Below are 9,358 nucleotides of genomic sequence, written 5' to 3' on the forward strand. Positions count from 1 at the left end.
TGGGGCACTCCACTCTCCAAACAATTTGAGTAGTAGCCCTCCACTTGGTGACCTCTGTAACGCCCTGAAATTTTGATAACTGAAAATAGATGTTTGATGTATTTCTTGTGTTATTTGATTAATTTGGATTAGTTGAAGTGTTGTGTGAATTATCCTTTTGCAATTGCTTGGTATGGATGTTAGTTTATGTGGAATTTGATTGATTTGTGTTGGAACTGTGTGATTTTGAGATTGACCCAAAACCTATTTTAGTAAAACCATGATCTTGTACTCGTTAACCGTTGGATCACTTTCAAATTTGGATTATAGGTTCATAACTCGTGTCTGCATGTTTTGACCATTGAGATTTTCGAAATAACACCTTTGAATAGCTCAATAAGCGAGACAAGCACGCTCAGTGCAACTCCTTTGAACACCTTTGAACATCCTGATTTTGAGCATTATAATTTTGAGCATTCTGATTCTGAGCATTCTGATTTTGAACATTCTGAGAACATGGCACAGCCTCCACCCCGTGAGAGGACTCTAAGGGAAATGGTTGCACCTGATTTCACCTACGAAAGCTTGTGCATCCAATACCCTGATGAGGATGTCCCATATGTTCTTAAAACTGGACTGATTCATTTGCTTCCAAAGTTTCATGGCCTTGCAGGTGAAGACCCGTACAAACATTTTAAGGAATTTCATATTGTCTTCTCCACCATGAAACCCCCAGATGTCCAAGAGGATCACATATTTCTGAAGGCTTTTCCTCATTCCAAGGTCCATCACGAGCTGGGATGACCTTAAGAGAGTATTCTCAGAAAAAAATTTCCCTGCTTCCAGGACCACAGCCATCAGGAAGGATATCTCAGGTATTAGACAACTCAGTGGAGAGAGCCTGTATGAATACTGGGAGAGATTTAAAAAACTATGTGCCAGTTGCCCTCACCATCAGATTTCAGAGCAGCTGCTTCTCCAATATTTTTATGAAGGACTCAGTAATATGGAGAGAAGTATGATAGATGCCGCCAGTGGTGGAGCCCTTGGAGACATGACTCCTGCTGAAGCCAGAAATTTAATTGAGAAGATGGCTTCCAACTCCCAGCAGTTTAGCGCCAGAAATGATGCTATAGTCATTAGAGGAGTGCATGAGGTAGCTACAAACTCAGCTGCATCATCTGAAACTAAGAGGCTTGAAGGCAAACAGGATGCATTGGTTAACTTGGTAACCCAGCTGGCCTTGAACTAGAAATCTGTACCTGTCGCAAGAGTCTGTGGTTTGTGCTCCTCTACTGACCACCATATAGACCTTTGCCTTTCCATGCAGCAACCTGGAGCAATTGAGCAGCCCGAAGCTTATGCTGTAAATATTTACAATAGACCTCCTCAACCTCAGCAGCAAAATCAACCACAACAGAACAATTATGACCTCTCCAGCAAAAGATACAACCTTGGATGGAGGAATCACCCTAATCTCAGATGGTCTAGCCCTCAGCAACAACAATAGCAGCCTGCTCCTTCCTTCCAAAATGTTGCTGGCCCAAGCAGACCATAAATTCCTCCACCAATCCAACAACAGCAACAGCCCCAGAAACAGCCAACAGTTGAGGCTCCTCCACAACCTTCCCTTGAAGAACTTGTGAGGCAAATGACCATGCAGAACATGCAGTTTCAACAAGAGACCAGAGCCTTCATTCAGAGCTTAACCAATCAAATGGGACAATTGGCTACACAATTAAATCAACAACAGTCCCAGAATTCTGACAATTTGCCTTCTCAATCTGTCCAAAATCCCAAAAATGTCAGTGCCATTTCATTGAGGTCGGGAAAGCAGTGTCAAGGACCTCAACCCGCAGCACCTTCCTCATCTGCAATTGAACCTACTAAACTTCACTCTACTCCAGAAAAAGGTGATGACAAAAATTTACCTAACAATTTCTGTGCAGGTGAATCTTCCACTGGTAAATCTGATTTGCAGAAGCAGCACATCCCTCTTCCATTCCCTCCAAGAGCAGTTTCCAACAAAAAATTGGAAGAGGCAGAAAAAGAGATCTTGGAAACATTTAGAAAAGTAGAGGTAAACATACCTCTGCTGGATGCAATAAAGCAAATTCCAAGATATGCTAAATTCTTGAAGGAGTTGTGCACTAATAAGCGGAAGCTTAAAGGAAGTGAACGAATTAGCATGGGCAGAAATGTCTCCGCATTGATTGGTAAATCTGTTCCCCAAATTCTTGAAAAATGTAAAGATCCAGGTACATTCAGCATACCTTGTATTATAGGGAATAGTAAGTTTGACAATGCCATGCTAGATTTAGGAGCTTCTGTTAGTGTTATTCCTCTGTCTATTTTTAATTCTCTATCTCTAGGTCCCTTGCAGTCAACTGATGTGGTAATTCATTTAGCTAATAGAAGTGTTGCCTATCCTGTTGGTTTTATAGAAGATGTCTTAGTTAGAGTTGGTGAACTGATTTTCCCTGTTGATTTTTATATTTTGAATATGGAGGATGGATTTTCTCAAGGATCAGTTCCCATCATTCTAGGCAGACCCTTTATGAAATCTGCTAGAACTAAGATAGATGTATATGCAGGCACACTATCCATGGAGTTTGGTGATATAACTGTTCATTTTAATATTCTGGATGCTATGAAATACCCATTTGAAGATCTTTCTGTATTTCGTGCTAAAATAATTGACCATGTTGTTGATGAATACATGACTGATCTTTACTCTAATCTGCATGCCTCTCACTCTTCATACATTGAGTCTGAAATTGTACTTGATCATATGTCTGAATTTGATGCTGAGAGTGAATCTGAAAGTGATATTGATTGCATGTCTGGTGGTGGTGTTTTACCTCTCGAGATTGATTTTATAGAGTCAGATAGGACTAACCATGTTTCAGGAAGTACACATACCTCTGACTTTCTTTATGAGTTACAGGCTGAGAAACCATCTCCTTCTACCACTATCCAGCCGACCACACCAGAATTGAAGCCTCTGCCATCAAATTTAAAATACGCTTACTTGGATGATAGCAAAAGTTTTCCAGTGATTATATCTGCCTCCCTTGCTGATGAGCAAGAGGAGAAGTTGTTGTCTATTCTCAAGAAGCATAAGAAGGAGATAACCAAGCTTTTGCAAGCTAGAATCATTTATCCTATCTCCGACAGCCAATGGGTGAGTCCCGTCCAGGTAGTCCCGAAGAAGACCGGCCTCACAGTGATCAAAAATAAGAAGGAGGAGCTGATTCCTACTCGGGTGCAGAACAGTTGGAGAGTCTGCATTGACTATAGGAGGCTGAACCAGGTTACCAAAAAGGACCATTTTCCCCTGCCATTCATTGACCAGATGCTTGAATGCCTGGTAGGTAAATCTCACTACTGTTTCCTTGATGGTTTTTCTGGTTATATGCAAATTACTATTGCTCCTGAGGATTAGGAAAAGACCACATTCACCTACCCCTTCAGCACTTTCGCCTATAGGAGGATGCCTTTCGGCCTGTGCAATGCCCCTGGTACCTTCCAATGGTGCATGATTAGTATTTTCACTAATTTCTTAGAAAATTGCATAGAGGTGTTTAGGGATTATTTCATTGTGTATGGATCATCTTTTGATGGTTGTTTGGATAGTTTGGAAAAAGTTTTGAATAGATGCATTGAAACTAACCTTGTTCTAAATTTTGAAAAATGTCATTTTATGGTTGAGCAAGGTATAGTTTTAGGCCACATTATTTCCAATAAGGGTATTGAAGTAGATCCTGCAAAAATTTCTGTTATTGCACAATTGCCTTACCCCTCTTGTGTGCGATAGGTGCGATCTTTTCTTGGTCATGCAGGATTCGACAGGCGCTTTATAAGGGATTTTAGCAAAGTAGCCATTCCACTGTCCAACTTGTTGCAAAAGGAGGTGGAGTTTGACTTTAATGACAGATGCAAAGAGGCTTTTGATTGCCTTAAAAGAGCGCTGACTACCACCCCCATCATCCAGGCAACCGATTGAACAGCCCCTTTTGAGCTTATGTGTGATGCATCAAATTATGCATTGGGGGCTGTCCTTGCTCAGAAAATTGATAAATTGCCCAGGGTGATATACTATGCTTCTAGGACTTTAGATGCTGCCCAAGCGAATTATACTACAACTGAGAAGAAGCTTCTAGCCATAGTTTTTGCTCTTGAAAAATTTCGATCTTATTTTCTTGGTACCCGCATTATTGTTTATACTGACCATGCAGCTCTAAAGTACTTGTTGAAGAAGGCTGATTCTAAGCCTAGGTTGATCTGATGGATGCTCTGGCTCCAAGAGTTTGACTTGGAGATCCGTGATAGGAGCGGAGCACAAAATTTAGTTGCTGATCATTTGAGTCGTATCAAACGTGTAACGGATGCGGTTTCACCCATTCTGGATGATTTCCCGGATGATCATTTGTATATACTGTATAGTATTTCTGACTCTCTTTCTATTCCCTGGTTTGCTAACATTGTCAATTATTTAGTTGCTTCTGTTTTTCCTCCCTCAGCATCTAAAGCCCAAAAAGATAAAATTAAAAGTGATGCTAAGTATTTTATTTGGGATGACCCCTACTTGTAGAAATTGTGCAGTGATCAGGTAATTAGACGATGCATTCCAGATCATGAGACTGACTCATTCCTGCAGTTCTGTCATTCTTCCGCACCGGGAGGTCATCTGGGTGTTCAAAGGACAGCTCGCAAAGTGCTTGATTGTGGTTTTTATTGGCCCGCCATCTTTAAAGATGCGTGGAAGATCTGCAGCACTTGTGAGCAGTGTTAGAGAGCAGGAAATACACTTACATGGCGACAACAAATGCCTCGGCAACCTATGCTATTCTGTGAGGTGTTTGATGTCTGGGGTATAGATTTCATGGGCCCTTTTCCTGTCTCTTTTGGTTATGTTTACATTCTCCTTGCAGTTGACTATGTTTCAAAATGGGTGGAAGCCAAGCCCACTAGAACTAATGATGCTAAAGTTGTTGCAGATTTTGTCAGGTCTAATCTGTTTTGCAGGTTTGGAGTACCTAAAGCAATTGTTAGTGATCAAGGAACCCATTTTTGCAACAGAATAATGCATGCCCTGCTTAAAAAGTACGGGGTGGTACACAGGGTATCCACACCATACCACCCCCAGACCAATGGACAGGCAGAAATTTCTAATAGGGAGATCAAGAGAAATTTAGAGAAGATTGTGCAGCCAAGCAGGAAAGATTGGAGTACCAGGCTTGATGATGCTCTCTGGGCACATCGGACTGCCTACAAAGCACCCATAATAATGTCTCCTTATCGGGTTGTCTTTGGAAAGGCATGTCATCTTCCAACGGAAATTGAGCACAAAGCATACTGGGCAGTGAAGACTTGCAACTTCTCTATGGATCAAGCTGATGAGGAAAGAAAGTTGCAACTGAGTAAGTTAGATGAAATCCGCCTAGAAGCCTACGAGAATGCCAAGTTCTACAAAGAAAAGACCAAGAAGTTCCATGATAGCATGATAGTTAAGAAAGACTTCATAGTTGGGTAAAAAGTGTTATTGTATAATTCTAGGCTTGGACTCATGAGTGGTAAGTTGAGGTCTAAGTGGATTGGTCCTTTTGTTATTACTAATGTTTTTCCTTATGGTACAGTTGAGATCAAAAGCGGCTCCACAAATAAGAGCTTCAAGGTCAACGGACATCGACTTAAGCCATTCCTCACGAACCCTTCTTTAGTGGACGCAGTGGTGGAAGAGACTTCCTTACTCCACCCTACTCTTCCTCCACCATGACTTAGGGAGTTTTTCTTTTCCTATCTCCTTCTTTTCTTTTATTACACTTGTCCGATTCTATTGGATGATTTAATTGTTTTCAATCTTTTAATTGTGCTACATTGAGGACAATGTGTTGTTTAAGTATGAGGGGGGGGGGGGGAGTGTTCTTTGGTTTTGCTAGTTTTGTTGGTTTTGTTAATTTGTTAGTTGTGCTAATGTTGTTAGTTTCGTCGGATTTCTAGTTTAATATTTTGGGTCAATTCTGTGTGCATGTATGACTTTGCATGTTTTTCTTTGAATTATAGGATATGTTCAAGAAATGGGTAATTGTTTTGAAAATAAAAGTTCTTGACATTTGGTGACTTGAAATCCTTGATTCTCTTCTACTGTCATGATAGTTTTGAAAGCTTAATTTGAAAGTGATGAGTTTACCTTTGTGAGAAGTTGAGCCATCCATCATCATAATCATTTGGTGTGTTTTGCCCCATTGATTGCTTGCACAATAGCCTTGGCTTGATTCTTGTTGATGCTTCCTAATTCACATGCATATTTGGAAATGATTAAGGCAATTTTGTTCTCATAAGCTTCTAGCCAAATGGACTTACCTTGAATTAATTCCTTTGATAGCCCTTTTGAGCCTTGTTTCCCTTTCCTTGTTTTGAAGCTCACTACAAGCCTTAAATGAAAAACCATGATATTACCATATCCTTAAGGAATTTTGGAGCTTTGGAATTGTTTTGGGAATAAGTGTGGGGGTTTTTGTTTCATTGGATAACATGTTTTGTTGGCTATGCTTCATGATGTATTTTGGGCCATACTTGATGTACATTGTATATTGGTTAAATGTTGGACATGTTGAATGAGATGTTGTTTCTCAAAGGCTACGTACATAAAAAAAAATCGAAAAAGAAAAAGAAAAGCAATAAAGTTGAGTGAATAAGATCTTAAATAAGATCTCTCTTGGATATCCTTGGATTTTGTTCTTTGTTTCATTTTTCCCAGGAGTGCAAAAGGCTAAGTATGGGGGGTTTTTGATGTGCCATCATTTCTTCTATTTTCTAAACCCTTTTTGCACCATTTTAATTACTGATTGGTCTTAATTATCAATTAATTAGGCAGTTTTATTATTTGGGCTCATTTAGCTAATTTGATGTTTTTAATCTAATTTAAGGAATTAATGAAACATTGGGTTTAATCCGGATTTTGGTTGTGGACTTGAAGAGGGCAAATAAAGCAGCGCTTACCTTAGTTAATTTCTAATTAGGAAATTTCGCAATTTTATTTTATGTGGTTCAGTGTTTATTTCGTTTTGGGCCAGAGTATTGTAATAGGGCCCAATGACTTTGAGTGACTCTTTTTAAATAGCAGCCTTGGGATTTGTGCAAGGCAATTCTGTTATGTTATTCATTATTCAGAGCTTTGTTTAGGGTTTTACGTTTTTCTGCTTGAATGCTACTGTTTCGTTCTTAATGCAATTTCCCATTTTCTGCTTCTAATTACAATATCGTTCTTGTTTCTTCTTCTACTTTCATTTACGTTTCTGTTTTCACTTTCGTTTCTGTCTCATTTACGTTTCTGCTTTATGTTTCATTTACGTTTTCTGTTTGAATCTATGGAAGGCTAAATATTCTGGTGTTGTTTCCTTTTGAGGATGAAGCCCAACTCTCTTTGAGGTTTCGTTTATAATGTGGTTCCCTGGCAGTTTTCCCTTCACCAGTTAACCCAAATTTGTGAACATTAATCAGTGCACGCTTCGTGTTTGATTAATTGCCTCTGAGCCTAACTTGTGTTCATGCTTAATGGACGAAGGGCTAACTGGTGTATGTGGTGCCTAATCACGTATTGACAACCCTAAGTTGATTTTCGCTTAGTAAATTGAAATAGGGTTGGATTAAGTGGTTAACTGTTAGGGACGAATTCTCCATAACCCAGGATAAGAGAATGGCTTCTGAATCAGAGGAAACAACCCATTTTTAATATTATTAGTTTCGTATTCCAGTTTACTTGTTCTGCTCCTTAAATCACAAAACAAACAAACCCCCCCCCCCAATCGTTACTGTTACTGCAAGTATATTATGAATGCTTGGTTTTTCATTGCTCGTTGGGAAACGACCTAGGATCACTTCCTAGTTACTGCATTTTCATGTTTATTTGATTCGGGTACGACCTCGATCAAGAGCTCTGCGTTTGGACCAAAGGACGTGAACCTAAGAGATCTCAGAACAACGGCACGAGGAACTAACAGAGAGATATAGATAGGTGAGGGGAGTTTATTGTTTGTTTAAAGCTTTTGATACCGTAGTTGGGGTTAGAGAACCCAATTATAGGGATGTATGTTTATCCATGTGCATGTTGGTTTTCAAGAAAATTTGATGACATTGAGATGAGATGATGTTAATGATGTCATTGTGATGGATGTATGTTGTGTATGTACATGGGGGATGCAGTGAGCATGTTGGATAGCCCTGGAGAGGGAAGGGGATTGCTTAGAATTTGTAACTATCCACGGTTAGTGCATTAATGGTGCCCATGTTTCAAACTTCATAATTGCATGGAAATAGTATAAACTTTGTCAATAAGTACCTGGAGTTTTTCATGAGGAAAAATATTGGTACTTGGGGGCATGTCACTTGGTTTGGAACTTTCTTGAGACTCAGGCTGATCACCATGGGGGAAAGTTGCCTATTCACGACCGAGTGACCTCGACACTTACTGCCTTGTTTTCCTAAGTGAGAGTGTTATGTGGACACGCTTAGCCTATTTCCTGACGAATAGTACCACATTGCATTTGAGAGTTGAGTCAGGTGTATGCATCATTCTGAGCATAATTGATTTGAATTATGGAAAAAGTTGATGACTAGTTTGTTAAGTGTATGTTGAATTGATGGATTATTGAGAATGATTATGGTTATTGTTAATGCTTTCTTGCTAATCAATTTCATCTGGTGTTTGTTGATCTTTTATAATAAACTTACCCTTGCAATTGTGTATTGTGTGGTTGGTACCTATGATGATCGTGAACCTTCATTCGTTGGAGCAGATAAGTAGCAGTAGGTGATGTTGGAGGGAGATTCTTTTATTGGAGCCGCCAAGCCGACGTGATAATGTTGGAATTTATTTTGGGAGAAAGTTGTGTTGTGTTATCAACTTTTCGTAGTTGTTTCCTTGATTCTTTTTTATTTGGGCATGTAAATCACAGGTTTAGATACATGTAAAAACTGAATTATGTTTTGACATGTGAATGATGTAAAGTAGTTTAATGTGTGTGTGTGTGTGTGTGTGTGTGTGTGTGTATTTATTCACATATTTGTGCATTGTTTGGTGAATATATATTGTGAAAATTTTACCCTCATTTTCATAATCAAATTAATGGAGATTTCACCTAAAACTAAAATGTTGCATTTTAGAGTAGTGATATTGTAGCGACGAGGCGGGTTGCTACAACCTCAACCTCTAAGGATGCCACCTTGTTTAGAGCTTCCTGGTGCTGTTGTTCATTTTTCTTAGGGATCACCAAACTTCTCTGGAGGAAGACCTTTGCAAAATCAGTTGCATTTTGAACCCCAACCAATCGAATAAGGTTTTTGTCAAAAGAAGACACAAAGCCAGTCGGGGTTA

General features: G+C 39.4%; 1 non-coding gene across 1 annotated transcript; it reads right to left on the reverse strand.

The window, feature by feature from the left end:
* Positions 1 to 832: 832 nt before the first annotated feature.
* LOC113000533 (small nucleolar RNA R71) lies at positions 833 to 939 on the reverse strand. Its single transcript, XR_003265866.1, has one exon. It is a non-coding gene; the product is annotated as a small nucleolar RNA R71 (small nucleolar RNA).
* Positions 940 to 9,358: the final 8,419 nt, after the last annotated feature.

Source organism: Glycine max, chromosome 19 (assembly GCF_000004515.6).
Source record: "Glycine max cultivar Williams 82 chromosome 19, Glycine_max_v4.0, whole genome shotgun sequence".
Lineage (NCBI taxonomy): Eukaryota > Viridiplantae > Streptophyta > Magnoliopsida > Fabales > Fabaceae > Glycine > Glycine max.